This window comes from Dipodomys merriami, unplaced genomic scaffold (genome assembly GCF_024711535.1).
Source record: "Dipodomys merriami isolate MVZ:Mamm:240054 unplaced genomic scaffold, mDipMer1.0.p SCAF_1405, whole genome shotgun sequence".
In the NCBI taxonomy this organism is placed as follows: domain Eukaryota; kingdom Metazoa; phylum Chordata; class Mammalia; order Rodentia; family Heteromyidae; genus Dipodomys; species Dipodomys merriami.
The window spans coordinates 124,252-141,155 of NW_027202722.1; the positions used below are offsets into that span (position 1 = coordinate 124,252).

Genomic DNA, 16,904 nt, shown 5'->3' on the forward strand with positions numbered 1-16,904 from the left:
TTTCACAAAGTCACTTCAGCAGAAGGAATTGTAAGAAATTTACAAGAAGCTGTAGGCTCAGCTAGAACAGAAAGAATGTATGGCAATTGCTGAGATAACTACTTAGGAGAAAGAACTTCCTCATTTACTAAGAGACTTGCCAAATCTAAGTCTCCTTGGTGTTTACTATTAAAGAAGAAACAGGAAAGATCTTAATGGGACAGTTAAGGCCTCTATAGAAAAAAGTAGTGGTTAATTGGTGACAATCATCGAAACCCATTGTATTTCTTAAAAATAGAGGTAAAGCCGGAAACAAGTGCCTATCAGGCGACCAGTTGGTGACCACCCAAGGATGAAGCCCTGCAGCAAGGTTGTGTAACCTTTTGCCCTTTCAGGCAACCAGCTGGTGACTGCCCAAGAATGAAGCCCTGCAGCAAGATTATGTAACCTTTTGCCCTTTCTTTTGGAGACTTTTTGCTATAAAAGTTTGTTATCCTCTGCATTAAATCGCACTCAGCACTCAGCATCCACTCCTAATGTGTGTGAGATGTCTGTTTGCCATCTCCCCATCCTATTCCAGGTTCCTCCCCTAGGTATCCTCCGTCGTCCCGACAGAACCCGGTCCGCGGCAATGGCACTGTGGCTCCAGTGGTAGTGCTCCCCTTGAGCTGAAGATCACAGGGAAAGTGCCCAAGCCCAGAGTTCAAGCCCCACGACCAACAAAAAAGAAAAAGAAGAAGAAGAAGAACTATGAAGTGCCAAATGCTGGTGGCTTACACCTATAACCCTACCTACTCAGGAGGCTGAGATCTGAGAATTGTGGTTCAAAGCCAGCCCAGGCAGGAAAGGCTGTGAGACTCTTATCTCCAATAAACCACCAGAAAACCAGAAGTGGCACTGTGGCTCACATGTTAGAGTGCTAGCCTTGAGTTGAAGAGCTGAGGGACAGCACCCAAGCCCAGAGTTCAAGCCCCACAACCAACAAAACAAAACAAAACAAAAAACTATGAAATATGCTAATATTAGCACTGTCTGTAATTAATTAATTCCTCTAAACTAGAATCAACCCATATGCCTCTCCAAGTTAAGCAGATAATTATGGTATGCCATAAAGAGACTATTGTGGTACACCAGTGAATACAAGTGACAACACATGAATGAAACTCCAAAACATTGTTAAACAAATCAAATATTTCACAGAAGATTGTATGCTATCAAGGTGAAAAAAAAAAACAAGCAATAACCAACACATTGTACAGGGATAACTAGAAAGGAAAACAAGGAACCTGTGAACACACACTGAAGAATGATACTACAGAGAGTTGTTTTCACTTATTGTCCCTCCATATCTATTCTTTTGTATGTGAACCACATTTTGAAATAGTCCCTTCATGCTGTGGCTTTGCTTTTCCTTCAGTCCCATTCTACTGTCTCTATTGGATCACTCCCCAGTTACCACTTGGAGAGCAAAGCCCCTCCACTGAAACTCAGGCTCTGCAAACTCTGGCCCTCTTTAAGTTCTTTCCCTTTCTCTGCCAGAATTTCTTCCTGATACTCCTTCCTACTGTCCTGGTTACCTTCCTTGTAGATTTGCTCAAGATGCCCATGACTGATGTGAGGCAGTCCCCAATCATGACTTCCTGTTCGTTACTGGTTACAAATCTTTAGCCACAATTTCTTTCTTTCTTTTTTTTGGGTCTGGTTGTGGGGCTTGAACTCTCGGCCTGGGCGCTATCCCTCAACTCTGCAGCTCAATTTAGCCACAATTTCTATCTTGAGAGTGCAACTAGGTCTTACCACCTTAAGGCCAATAAAACCATGAATACCTCGTGTTCAGAATCTACCCATTATCATCCCCTTTTTAGTAACTTGTTCCTTCCCATTTATCACAGGCCCATTGTAGGTGTACCTCCCTCCATTTGAAATGTCTCTAACTTCCTCTTTGCTTGTTTAAGCCTATTCAAAGTCCTTCCCTGAGCTCAGCAATTCTTTTCCAAAATGCTTTTCCCTAGTTGCATTCCCTCTCCCTAGACCTGTGCTCATCCTTTGACAGCCTGAATTATGTACAAAACTATGTAATCACACATTTGTTTGGGTTCCTCTATCATTGTATCCTCTGTATCTAACGTGGGGCCTCAAACACAACAGGCATTGGGTAGGCATTGTTGAGCTAACAGACATGAGCAAAAAGCTCAGACTTGGTGTAATTTAGACCATTTTTACTTTTTTTTCTCCTAATGTAACTCTATCTCCCTCCCTATAACCATAAATGCTTGCTTTTACAAGAAGATAATTCAGTGACTGCAATAATCTCTGGCCTAGAAAGTTTAATTGTATATGCAATGTCCTCTGTATCACAGATGAGAGAAAGGGAAGAAAGGTCAAGTACTTGATGTCCCAGTGGTAAGGGATTATGGGAAACTCTCTTGGACAGTCAGTGAGATTTCAGAGTTGAATGGCCCAGTTGAAGAGCCAGGTTTCAGTTTTGTTCCAACATGTTGAGCTCCTGTTTCTATCAACTTGTGAGAACCCTGAAGTTTTCACCCAGTGGCTTTGACTGAGAATGGTAAGAGCTTGAAGAAGTTTTTAGAGATTGAAGAATATGCAGGATTTAGATGTGCTACAAGAGAAAGAGAAATTATAGAAAATGGCAGAAATAAAAATGGAGATCAGAATGATATGGTGAACTGGAAAGACAGCACATATCAATGATCTTGTAGTGAGAATTTTAAGGAGGACACAGAGATGGGCAGAATAGTCTAGACATATGAGAGAAAACTGATGTGATGGCAAAAACAATACTAAAAAAGTTAAGACTGTAGCCAGGTATGGTAGATCATGCTATAATCGCAGCTGTAGTTCAAGGAACACTCAGAAAAAAGTTCACTACATCTTACCTTAAAGGATAGCTTGGGGTGTACCTCTTGCCACTATAGTTACTTTGGAGACCAGCACCAGGAGGATCTCAGGCCAGACCATGCAAAAACTGAGACACTATCCGCAAAATGACAGGAGTAAAAAGGGCTAGGAGGCACAGCTCAGGTGGTAGAGCACTTGCTTAGCAGGAATGAGGCAGTGATTTCAAACTCAGTACCATCAATCCCACCCACCCTCCAAAAAACCCCTACAATAAATGTCTTATCAAATACTCTTAAAGAAGCATGAGGTAAAGAATGGAGAAGAAAACAGGATGTACCTCTCGAGCAGCCACACAAAGGAGGGTATTCATGACAGCTAGGACTTCACCAATGTTCATGCCAGCAAGGTCACTTTTCTCAGGTATAAGTATAAGGCCACCTGGATCTTTATCACTGAAAGGACACAAACTCACACCTGTTTGTAGGAAGAGGCTTTTCCTGGTCAGGTTCAAATAAAGAACACAGAGAGGTGTCAGCATCAGTTCTATGAAATAGAGGGGTCTGGGTCAGGAAGACAAATCGTAGTTACAACTAGGACTATGCCACTGTCTGTCCATATATCCTTCCAAAAGCACAGGCACATAAATTACCTTGATATCAGTGTTCAATATATCTGATATCATGACTGGTAACTCAACAATCCAGGCTAACAATCCCTGTATCTTCAAATGTTCTTCATGCAACACCTCCAGGACCTATCATCATCTTCGTTAACTGATTCTGAAAGCATTTTATACAAATAGCCCTAAATCTGTCATCCAGACCAGATAGTCCAACTTGTAAGCAGATGCTCAGTTCCCTCCCTCTTTCAAGAGTCTGTGCCTCCATTAAGGAACTCTACAGTCCCATCTGCTTTTCTGATGGGACTGTAAGTCTCCATATACTCTCTTCCTGGAATGTTTCTTTCTACACATTACTACTCTGCATTTTCAGTTGTTGTAATTGAAGACTGAGGACCCCAAACTTTTTTGGTTTTAGTTTTTGTCTTTGATATTTAATTAGAGACTGAAGGTCTGAAGAAGTTTTCACTGGGTTCAATACTACCTTGTCTTATAAGGGCCTTGGATTAAGGTCTTGAGAAGAGTATCAGTCTATCACTATTTTAGTCATTCTCATGCCTAGTAGGAACTCGAGAAACTCTCTAAATTCTGGGTAGAAGAAGCACTACTCCAAAAGCACAGAAGGAAGGACTAATTAAAGAAAAATAACTACAGAGGTTAGAATTATTCAATAATCGAGGAGAATCAAACTTACCTAAAATATGTGAACAGTGAATGGAATGTGAGCTGCAGGGACTGCTTATGATCTTTCTCAGTGATATTCTTCTAGAAAGCCAGGAAAAGGACATTTAGAAAATTTACTTCATGACACTCCACAGACATATGGTACCATGAAATAACATCACATACTTGTCCCAAGTATGAGAAGAGCAGATTCAGCAGACCACTTTGTGGCAGTGAACTAAACCCTTGTCCAGTATCAGGAGAGGGAAGAACCTACTACTTAAACAAAACTGGCAGATTAGTTTAGATTATGCCCAAAAGTAATATCTGCAAGTTTTCCTTCTGGAAGGTTTGACCCAATAGTTGAAGAAGCTGACTTCTAAAAGATATGCACTATCAGATGAAGAGACAAAGGCAGGGATAGAGAATTTTTTTGTGAGATTTCTGTTGCTTAAACAATGTTAAAGATTTCCCTTTATAATGTAGATTTACAGACTATGCTTACAAACATAGGATTCAGGCCTCCAGACAGGGTTATGGAGTTAATTTTGAAGAAACTTACTGTTTTAAAATAAATGTACCAAATAGTTAATGCTGTGCAAGGCATTTGACGGAGGGTTCAAGAAGACCCAACAGGAAGGCTGGGAAGGTGGCTAAGTGGTAGTAGAGTGCTTCCCTTGTATGCATGAGGCCATGGGTTCAATTCCTCATCACCAATACACAGAAAAAGCCAGAAATGGGTGTGGCTCAAGTGGTAGAGCGCTAGCCTTGAGCTGAAGAGCTGAGGGACAGTGCGCAGGCCCAGAGTTCAGGACCCACGACCAACCAAAGACAAAAAAAAAAAAAGAAGACCCAACATGACAGAGACAGTAAGGGAGACAGGGGCGTGGGTCACATGAACATAAGGATGCTGGACAAAGAATGGCTTAGTCAGGTAAAATATTAGTGAAGTTCAATTCATTAGAATAAGAAGGAAAACAAAAACCTTCACCATAGCTTTCTGAAGGGATGATAAAAACAAATGACACAGGGTTGTTCTATTGATAGTCACTAGTGTTATTCAAGAAGCCATATGCCCTCTACTTTTTTGTGTAGGATGAAGTAAAAATTAGTCAATCAGCTACCTGGTGAATGCAAAGAATTGGGACAATATTCCATTTGCTAACAGAGTACTTGTAAATACTTAAAGCACCCTTCTACTCCACTACTTAGTCTGAGTAACATGACAGTATCTAAAAACTGAGCAATAAAAAAAAACTGGAGAAACAACACTTGGTAATATTGTTTTACATCTATATTTTGAAGTATTAATGAATAAAATGGTCATATACTTTCTCTAAAATAATACTGGGAAGGAGGGAGAAGAGTAGGTGAGGTATATTATAAATGAAACAAGATAAGCTTATTATCATTGAAGGTAAGTAATGAGTAAACTTGGGGGTGAGACAACTATCTACTTTTTTTTTTTTGGCGCTCATGGGGCCTGAACTCTGGGCCTGGGTGCTGTCCCTCAGCTCTTCAACTCAAGGCTAGCACCCTACCACTTGAGGCACAGTGCCACTTCTGGCTTTTTCTGCTTATGTGGTGCAGAGAAATTGAAACCAGGGCCTCATACATGCAAGGATACCACTCTACCACTGAGCTACCTTCCCAGCCCTCCTCCTCTTTCTTTTTTGTCTGTCATGGGGCTGGAACTCTGGGCCTGGGCACTGTCCCTCCACTCTTCATCTAAAGGCTAGTGCTCTACCACTTGAGCCACCGTGCCACTTCCAATTTTCTGGTGGTTTATTGGAGATAAATGTCTCATGGCCTTTCCTGCCTGGGCTGGCTTTGAACCACGGTCCTCAGATCTCCACCTCCTCAGTAGCTAGGATTACAGGAGTGAGCCACTAGCGCCTGGCCAACTTTACTTATGCATTTGTTTAAAATTTTCTCATAATTTGTTTGTAAGCAAGTCATAAAGCTGGAGATTAAACTGTGACTTGTGACAAAAAAGCTTATACAATACAGATTGGAAATGAGCACAGGGTCATGTCCTTTGAAAGCTATTTTGACCTTCTTTATCTCTTCTCACGAATTTTAATTTGAAGTCTATTTTATCTGATATTAGGATTGCAACTCCCGCCTGTTTATGAGGGCCATTTGCTTGGTAGATTTGTTCCAGCCTTTAACATTGAAAATGTGTTTGTTTTTACGGGCAAGATGTGACTCCTGCAGGCAGCAGATAGAAGGGTCTTGTTTTTTAATCCAACTAGGCAGTCTATGTCACTTAATTGGAGAGTTCAGTCCGTTAACCTTAAGAGATAGGACTGAGAGGTATTTGGGAGTTCCTGCCATGTTATCCACCTTCTTGGGGGCTGCGAAAAATGCTACCAGCACAACTATGTTTATTGCAGCATTATTTACCATAGCTAAGATATGGAACCAACCCAGATGCCCCTCAGTAGATGAATGGATCAAGAAAATGTGGTATATATACACAATGGAATTCTATGCCTCCATCAGAAGGAATGACATTTCCCCATTTGTTAGGAAATGGAAAGGTTTGGAAAAAATTATATTAAGTGAAGTAAGCCAGGCCCAAAGAAACATAGGTCCCATGGTTTCCCTTATTTGCAATATCTAGTATAGGGTATGAGTCAAGCGGAAAAGGTCAGATAATGTGATGTTAGGAAAATGAACCCTTAAATATGTATTTTAATGTTTTCGTTTCTTTCATGCATGTGTTTCTAACGCATTTATAAGATTATTTCTTTGTTGCTTTGTATGTCCCTCCCCCACAGTGTAACCCCCGCTTTCACTTTATTTGATGTCAGTATAACATGTGGAGGAGATGGGGACAAACAAGTCGTTTAAGGATTCAGGTGGACCTGTTGCAACAATGAGAAGTACAAAATGTCATGTCAAAACCAGCTTTACAATGTCGGTGTGGGGGAGGGAGGGGGGTATGATTGTGTGGGGGGGAGGGGGGTGGCTGGGAAGGGAGGTGAAGGGTAAACAAAGGAGGAGGCTGCAATGCTTGGTAAGAAATGTATGCATTATCCTGCCCATGTAATTGTAACCCCTCTGTACAGTATGTTCTCAAATAAAATAAAATTAAATTAAAAAAAAAAAGAAAGCAAAATGAGAGTAAAAAAAAAAAAAAAGAAGTCCTTCTAAGCCAGGCACTGGTGGCTTACACCTATAATCGTTGGAGGCTGTGATTTGAGGACCGCAATTCAAAGCCAGTCCAAGCAGGAAAGTCCATGAGAGAGCCCCACAACTGACAGAAAAAAAAGCAGATTTATGTATCATATTGAACTAATGGTTTATATAATGACATATATAAAAATGTAAGGCATCAGGCCAAGGAATGAATAAAGGCAGTTTTTGTTATAGAATAGTTTGCATGCACAATATTAAGGAAATAATAACAAGTTGCTGCCATTTACTTAATATCAGTAAGATAACAGGAATAACGTAAAACACAGAGAATCTCCCTGGTTAGGCTGACATTTGTGTATAATCCTAGATATTCTGAATGCATATCTGAGAACTGATGTGTGAAGCAAGGCTGGACAGAAAGTTCATAAGACTCTCATCTCCAATTAACCAGCAATAATCCAGAAACGGAACTTTGGCTCAAGTAGTAGAATGCCAGCTTTGAGTGCAAAATGTCAAAGGAGAGTGCAAGTCCCTTAACGCAAATGCCAGAAATGGCATAAAGAATAAAGCAAAACATTAAACACATGGAAACACAAAAAGACAAAAGTTATGCAAATTTAAATGCTACATTGAGAGATGGATCACACCAAATACAAGAAATGACATTTAGACATTTTCACTCAGTTGAAAAATAAACCAGGATAAGGTGGAATATATACAAAATGGAATTTTACTTATCTATTAGAAAGGATGATATTGCATCATTTTAAGAAATGGTAAGACCTGGTGAAAACTAGATTAAGTTAAGCCAAAAGAAAGTAAGAATGTGTGTTTTCTCTCACCTGAGGAAGACAGAATTAATCTATAAATATACAATAGACAATTGGGTAAACTTGGTGCACATAATTGTAAGGAGTGAAATATGATAGATTCATATTAGAAATTAAATTATATAATTTATTAGGAAAACTAACTTATAGTCCAATAAAATAAACACCAGGAATCGAGTAATCATATGTGGAAGTGAAATCAAGAGCAGAAAGGCAAACTAATGAAGACATAAAAGGTGTAGAAATAGGGTCTGGGAAGGTGGTTCAGTGGTGGAGTACTTGCCTTGCATTCATGAAGCCCTGGGTTCGATTCCTTAGCAGCACATTAGCAGAAAAAAAAAAGAAAATGGCGCTGTGGCTCGAGTGGTAGAGCAGGTGCTTTGAGCTGAAGGGCTGAGGGACAGCACCTAGGCCTAGAATTCAGGCCCATAAATAACAAAAATGGTGGAGAAATAGGTATGAAATCAAATTTCCAATTAAAATTAATGATTTTAAATATGCATTTAATTTTACATGTATTTATTGTTTATAACTCTAATCTTTTGGTACCTCTTGCCTTTTGTGCTTTTAGGTTATCTTAAAATCTCTTTATTGTGTGGACAATGCATGGACCATGATACTCCTACCTATGTCTCTTGTGTTGCTGAGATTAATGGCATGAGTCACCATGCTTCACTTATTTGTGCAGATTGGGACTTGTAAACTTTTGTCCAGATTATGTCCAAAGTGTGATACTCTTGATCTCTGATTTCTGATAGTGATCATAGATGTGAGCTGGTACATAAGGCCATTCATAATCCTTTATCCCACTTTGAAGACATGAAGTTTAATTTTCCAAATGACATACAAGATGACAAACAGAAAAATAATCCCTTAGTTCTGGTAAAGATGAGCTACTAATGAGAAACAAAATTACTTTCTAAAATATTTGACTATTGTAATTATATTTTCAATCTTACCCTACATTTAATATTTATGCCAGTGATTAAACTCAAATTGCAGGCATGCAACTGTGGTTTGCCCCTGTAATCCGAGTTACTTAGGGTGCAGAGACCCCAGGATCATTGTTCAAAGCCTGCAAGGGCAGGAAAGACTGTGTGACTCTTATCTCCAAAATTAATCACAGAAAAACACCTGAAGTGTCACTGTGGATCAAGTGTCAAGCCAAAAGATCCTAGAGACATTGACTAGACCCAGAGTTCAACCCCCAAGACTGGCACAAAGAGACTATTATTGCCTTTAACCATTCATTTGGATCACCTATAGAGAGGGCAGGCTATTGAAGGTCACATAGTTAACTGAAGAAGTAGAATTTGAGAGGATCACAATTCAGAATCAGTCTGGGAAGGGAGGTAATAAGATTTCCATATCTCCCTAAAGCCAGGCAGGTTGAAATGCATTCTGTGATCCCAGCTAATTGGCAGACCAAGGTAAGAATGAGCTTAGCCTAGTCTCTGTTTTGCCATCAACAAAACTGATAATGTATGAGCAAAGTCAGTAAATAAAAAAGATTGTTGATGTGTCCTTATTTGTAGAATATCTGTCTAACAAACAACGTATCTAAATTAAAATTAAAAGAGAAAGGAAGAAAGAAAGAAAGAAAGAAAGAAAGAAAGAAAGAAAGAAAGAAAGAAAGAAAGAAAGAAAGAAAGAAAGAAAGAAAGAAGAAAGAAAGAAAAAAGAAGGAAAGAAGTGAAGGAGATAAGGAAGGAAAGAAGGAAGGAAGAAAGAAAGAAAGAAAAAAGAAGGAAGGAAGTAAAGGAGATAAGGAAGGAGGGAAGAAAGAAGGAAGAAGGGAGAAAGAGAGAGAGAGTGGTAAAAAGAAATATAAAAAACATATAGTCAACATGTGATAGACGTTAATAGTGACACTGTACCATGTTAGATATAATTGTCATTATTTATTTCTAGGAGCAGCCTAGATAAAACAAGAGCAGATTTCAGCCAAGGATACATACATGTGTTCACCACTAACAAACTGTTATTGATGCCTCCTCCTGGACCAGAGGACATCTAAATAAACAAAAATAAAGCCTAAATAAACCAATAACATACATACTTTGATAAAACACAGGACTGGCTTAAAGTGTTGGACCAACAGGATTGCATATCTAGGAGGTATGGTAAAGTGTGTGGGAGACCAGCATTCTGATGATCTTGCAATGATGAAACTGCCTAACCACACAGCTCCTGGGCATATCACTGCTGAAACAAATATTCAGTCAGAGGTTAACAAAAGTAAGATTTACAATGAAACAGACATTCTGACCAAAGGTATTTTTACCTGATTCATTGTATTTCTTACAGTCTCCAGTTATATAACACACACACAACGTTCCTAATTCCCTTCTGCTTCATTATTGTCTTTCCTTGTTTTGGTTTTGTTTTCAGAAATACACAGGGCATATCTTATATTTTTGTATTTTAGCCTTCAGAAGGTCTATAGTTAAATATCCTTAAGTTCCTTTTGTTAGAAAATGAAAGACACATTGGGTGGTTCTTCACCTGTTATAATTATATAACTATATAATTATATAATAATACTTTTTTATTTCTAACATTTTAGCTGTATAATCCCAATTCATTTTTTCCCAAAGGGAACCTTAGTGGAAGGAAGAATCTGAAAGTTCATTCTGGTATTTAGAGAACTTCTGTTATTAAAACTCCAGTACATAGTATGGAATGGAACTCTGAAATTATTCATTAAACAGATGAGGTGAAAGTCAGATTTTGCACTCTAATACTCTTTCCTCAACCAAAATAACTAATATTCTTAAAGTTAATGGGCACAAATGTGCATAAATTTTCTAGAAATAAAATGATCACTTATGAAACATTAATAATACCTGCAAAGAAAGCTTTACAATATAAGATAATTCCTTCACACAATATGTATCTGTCTGGTACCATAACCCCAAACTAGACTAAGGCATCTAATAGCTATCACAGTTGGATGTTTCCTTTTTGTAAAACTGTTTTATCGTGTTGAGTAATATGAATTGTATACCAACTTAAAATCACATTTGAAATAAAACAGTTACTAGGTAAGACCTTCGTGGTTGAGGTGGTGTGGGATTTCCAGTCAACCCCTCTTGAGTTTTCCAGGAAGGAGCTTGCTTTGCCACAGCCTCTGTGGTAGAGCAGGGCAGGGTTTTGAGAGTGGAGGCCAGTCTGGGTAGGGCTTTGAGACATTTGGGAGGAGGTAGGAAGTATTGGATTTGTAGGGCGGGGTTTCCAGTGGAACAGGACAAGGCTTTAGGAAGGAAGTTCAGAGATAGCCATGTTCAGAGGAAAACGGCAGGATTACCAGGGAAGATATTGTTTTCAGGCCCAGCTAAGAGAAGAATGGGGCTGCAAGCGAGGAGATGTAATGACCTGTGAGCGAGAAAATACACATAAGCACAGTTAAAGATGTCAAAGGTGTTTTACTAATGTGTCTGCAACCCTGCCCTAGGTTACTAGAATTAGGAGCAACTGCAACCTCCAGGGGGCAAGTTGTTTTCCTTTTTCCTCCTCCTTGCAAGCCTTGCCTCTCCACTCTCCATTGGCCACTTTGCAAGCCTCTCTACCTCTCCACAGGCCTCTCCACCTCTTCACAAACCTCTGGGCTCTCTGTAGTCCTCTCCGCATTTCACAGGCCTCTCAGCTCTCTGCAGGCCTCCCTGCTCCTCACAGGCCTCTCAACTCTGTGCAGTCCTCTCAGCTGTCTAGGGCTTCCCCAGGTCTCCCTGCCTGACCGGACTTCCTCCAGCCTTCTCTGACAGCCTGGGATTTCCCAGATATCTCCTTGATCCAGCTTCCTCGGGCCATCCCAGATTCTCCTCAAGCCTGAGGAGAGCTGGGCACAGCTCTGGTCCAGGAGCCATGTCTCTTCTCATGTGTCTCTTGTGGCATCTCCTTCTTTCCATCCCCTGCCCAGAAACCCCTGTTGCTACATCTGGTGGCCTGTCCCCCAAGCCACCCTTTGACCCCTCTCCCCCAAGTGGCCTGGCGTGCATGAAGATGGAATCAGCATGGGGCAGGACTTCCCGGACCCTCAAGCTCTCACAGAGTTTACTTAGAGGAGGGGTTACTGGTGGAGCGCTGTGGGCCTGCATGGGATATGTAAAATGGGATTTCCCGTAGAGCAGGGTGGGAAATTTGAGGGAAGAGGCTGATGGAATGCAGGCTTTCTGGTGGAGGAAGGCTGGGCTGACGGGGAGAAGCTTATTGAGGGGTGTGGCTCTGAGAGGGAAGCAGTGTTATGAAGAAGTGGGCTAGTAAAGGACAGCATTTCTGGTGGAAAACCCCATACTTTCTGGCATGTGGTAAGATGGAAGGATTTCTGGCAGAGCAGGAGGGGGCAGCAATGGACGAATGAGCCTTGTCAGGACAGGGCGTTGAGGATCCAAAGGACTAGTTAGGGTGGGGTTTTCGGTGAGGCCAGCCAAGACTTGGAGAGATGGAGTAAGATTGAGTGGGGACTTCAGTGTTAGGAGGCAGGATATCTAAGGAGTAAGCCTATTGTGGGCAGGGTTTCCAGTAGGGCAAGACAAACCTTCAAAGAAGGGGATAGGGATGGACAGGTGCTTCCAGTCAAGCCTGGTAAGCCTTCCAGAAGGAGGCCAACTGGTGGAATGGTTTCCAGTGGAACAATGTGGCCTTCCAGAATGAGCAAGGATGGTGGGATTTTCTGGTGGAGAAGGGCAGGGCTTGGAGCCATGAGGCTAGTTGGAGGTGGGGCTTTCAGAAGGTGGTAAGGCTACAAGGGTTTAGGATAATTATATGCAGGGTATCCTGTGGAGTGGAGTGTGGATTCCAGAGAGAACCCCAACTAGGGGTTGGATGAGGAGCTCAGCTGAGGGTTGGATTATTGGGGGAGAATGGCAGGACTTACAGAGAATAGATGGAAAGGTAGGGAGGTATCTGGTGAAGTACTCGGGCTTTCCAAGGATGAGGTGGGCTGTGCCAGTAGCTTCTAGTGAAACAAAGCAGGGCTTCAAGGGCAAATATAGGGTGGCGGATGGATTTTGATGTAGCAGGACAGGGCTTCATGGGAGGAGTGTAGTTCAGGGAAGGGCTTTGAAAGGGTTGTCTGGGCTGTAGGAGTAGGCTAGTTATGGGGTGGGGGAAGGGCAAAGGGGAGAAATGTTCCCTGGAGCCTCTAAGGAGCTTGAGGGAGAAGGCTGGTTGAGGGTAGGCTTAAAGGGAAGGGTGGGTTTGGAGGGACTAGGTTAGGTAGGGGCAGGGCATCCAGAGAATAAGGGTGGGGATTCAAGGGAGGAGCCGGATGGAAGTGAAGTTCTGGGTAGAACAAGTTGGGTATTGAGGGAGGAGATATGTTTCTTTGGGGCAGAGAAAAGAGTAGATGGAGTGGAAGAGGGATTTCCAAGTAGCAGACCAGGGATTTGAGGAAGGAGGCTGGTTGCAAACAGAGCTTTGAAAGTTTATAGCAGGGCTACTACGGTGTAGGTTAATTGAGGGTGGGATTTCAGGTGTAGCAGGACAGGGTTTCAAAAGAGGGGCTGAATGGAAGTGGGTCAAGTTGAGCTTGTGAGAGGGGATAGGATAGAGGCAGGAGTTCAAGGGGGAAGGGAGAGGCTATAAAAAAACAGCAACTACTAATAAAAATAATGCAAGAATACCATTTTCAGCCAGTGTAGAATTAATTCTATTTCTGTATGTATGAGAGATATTGGATAAACTAACCAAGTAATTTCTTCCTACTGAAATTTTTCTTTATTCTAATTGAGTGAGAATAAAACAACAGGCCACGTCAGGCTCATAGGCACACAGTAGACTGACACATGAATCACTGGATTTGATTACCCAGCAACTCCTTTAAGGAACACAAAAATTTAAACTCTCTCCATTAGTCATAATGGACACTCTATTGACTTAAAATTGTGAATAAATAGAAATTTTCCTCTGAACATTTTAGAAATTTTAATCTAAACAAAGTAATAGTAATTCTTTAACTTTATACTTCTATATTGGAACATATACTAACACTAAATAATTAGGAAAATATAATAAAATTATACACAGAATGTTCATTCTTGCAACAGCAATTTTAATCTAAAATAATTTAAAACCAGAAAATTGCTTGCCATATAGTGAGATTGCAGTATGGTTTCCTTTTGTGATCAAAATGGTGATTTAAGCAATATGCCTTTATCATTGGACGCATTGATGGTTAAAAGATATCCAAGAATGTGAAGTACCCTAAAAAAATACCCTGAAGAAACTCACAGGGTACTGTGAGTTGATGTTGAAATAAAATTAATTACTGCATACAGTAGGAATTAATATTAAATAGGCACAGAAATATTTTCTACAATAAACGGCTACATTGAAAAATAAACAATGAAAAGGAAGCAGGCAGTCAGACCATCAAGTTAACATTATCTAATGAATAACATTTATTGAGACTTGTTTGCAATCTGCTTGACCTAAATTCTTCCCTGAAGCCAAATAACAAGAAAAAAACCATGGAAATACAGTATTTTCAAGGCATTATTAGACTTTAGAGAGTGAATTCAATTAATATATTGCTAGAAAATAAAGACAGCAAAGGAAATATTCCCAATATTCCCAATCTATGGCTCTCTGCTGTGAGAGGGATACAGGCCAAGGCGTGAATGGACTGAAGAACAGGAGTGCATTCTAGTAGTTCCCAAGATGCAATGATGAATGTAACATGGGAGAAAATCAACATAACTGTCACATGAATTTATCACTGGAGAGTACAGAGAAGTACAGTGAAAATCCCAGGAGATTTATAAAGTACAATCTTACATATTTGTCAGAACAGTAAATTCAAATGTTTTCAGAAAAGTGTCTGGCATTGTGTCCTAAAACACTTGGAAAGACTACAGGAAACTACCGGGCACTCACATGATGCCAAGAAATGATTAACTTATAATTTACAAGACATTGAATAATCATAAAAGTCTTGTTTCAGTAGTGCAAAATTAAGCCTTAATACACTCTGTTCTGAAACAACACATTATAAAACCAAATCAAGAACAATCAAATTATATATGTGACTCAACTGTTTCCAACAATAGAATTCAAAAATTCAAATTACATACTGTATCTGTAAACTGATAAAAATCATACAGGATGACAAACATAATTAATCTTTCAACACTGCATATTTTATGTGAATAGTCCTGATGATAAATGATTTGTTTTCCTTACAGATTTTGGATGAACACAACAACAACAATACAAAACCAAAAACCACTTGGCAATAGATCTGGATACCAGTGGCTCATCCCTATTCCTAAATGCCCAGGAGGCTGAGATTGGAGGACCATGGCTCACAGGTTGCTGGGGTAGCCAAATCCATGAGACATTGATGTTCCATTGATCAGTCAAAGGCCTAGTGGAACATTGGCTCACATGGTATAGCATCAGGCATGAGTGTAAACACCAAGAGTTCAAGGCTGGAGTCAAATCTCATTACTACACCCCACACACACAGTCACAACCTACACACAAAGGGGAAGATACAGGAACAGGGAGAGAAAGGGAATCTTAAGAGTTTAAAAAGTGAAGCCTATCCTAGAAAAAAAAATCCTTTCCAAAAATATACAACTGTAAGATTACTTGTGAGGGATTCTAGAGCTGAGCAGTGAGATCTGGAAAGAGATAAAAGATTAGAAAGCCATCTTAAACAAGACTCAGAAGGCTGAGATATGTACCCTGGAAAAGTCAAATCATCAAGGCAAGATAGTGCTATAAGTTACTACCTTAAGTGTGTTTAAGATACAGCTGTTAGGACACTAAAATAGTAAGATCTTGGAGATGAGACAAGATATTTTATGGCTAAAATATGTATTCCTCCCTTCTGCTCCCTAACAGTAAGAGAGTTAATTGTCACTATTTATACAAAGTATACCTCATGTTAGTGGTTGTAACCACAAGATAGATTGATGACCTAGTTTGTGCAAATAACTTTAGCCACACCCCTATATTAAGTTGGATAAAAAGTTTGTTAAGCAGGACCACCAAAAACTGGTGGTGAGCCTTTGGGTCCCCTGGTGTCCCTCTTTCCTTTCCCTCTCTGTAATTTCTCAGTTCATTGGCCAGGTATCCCTTCATCTCTGCTGTTCCAGAGTTGTGGACAGAACTGATATTCTGAGCTCCTCAATACAAACGGTGGAAACACACTTTATCAAAGAAGATACACAAACATATATGAGCACCTGGCAAGATACCAATCATCAGCAGTCATCCTGTGAGTCCTTAGTGAAGAAGTGGAGTTCCATTATGGTGGTCATAATGGCTAAGTGTAAAAAGTATGTAATAAAACCTTTGGAAGGTTCTTTTTCTCTTTTTTCTCTGTAGTCCCAGATGGCCTGGAACTTTCCAGCCTTGTCTCAGCCACAGAAGTGATGGGAGTTTGAATATGTGCTGCCATGCCTGGCATTTAGGAAGTTCACAACAAAGCAATAACAAAGTACATGAAAGCAATTTTGTAAATGATGTACATTTGCTTCCTCAATTGTAAAATAAAACAATACGAAAGTGCATGAAAAGTCTTTTTTTCTTTTTTTTTTTTTTGTCGGTTGTGGGGCTTGAACTCTGGGCCTGGGCGCTGTCCCTCAGCTCTTCTGCTCAAGGCGAGCGCTCTACCACATGAGCTACTGTGCCACTTCCAGCATGAAAAGTTTTGTAAGTGATATGTATTTACTTCCTCAATTGTAAAATTAAACAAATATATGTCAAAATATCACATTATTAACATTATTTATATATATGTATATGTATATATATATATATATATATATATATATATATATATATGCAGTTCATCAGGCATC

General features: G+C 40.1%; 1 long non-coding RNA gene across 1 annotated transcript in view; it reads left to right on the forward strand.

The window, feature by feature from the left end:
* Nucleotides 1–16,596, forward strand: part of LOC138826279 (uncharacterized) — a 100,867-nt gene extending 84,271 nt beyond the window's left edge. The window contains exon 5 of the long non-coding RNA XR_011371618.1: nucleotides 15,279–16,596. This is a non-coding gene — a long non-coding RNA (uncharacterized lncRNA). The remainder of the gene's footprint in view (nucleotides 1–15,278) is intronic.
* The last annotated feature ends 308 nt before the right edge of the window (nucleotides 16,597–16,904 follow it).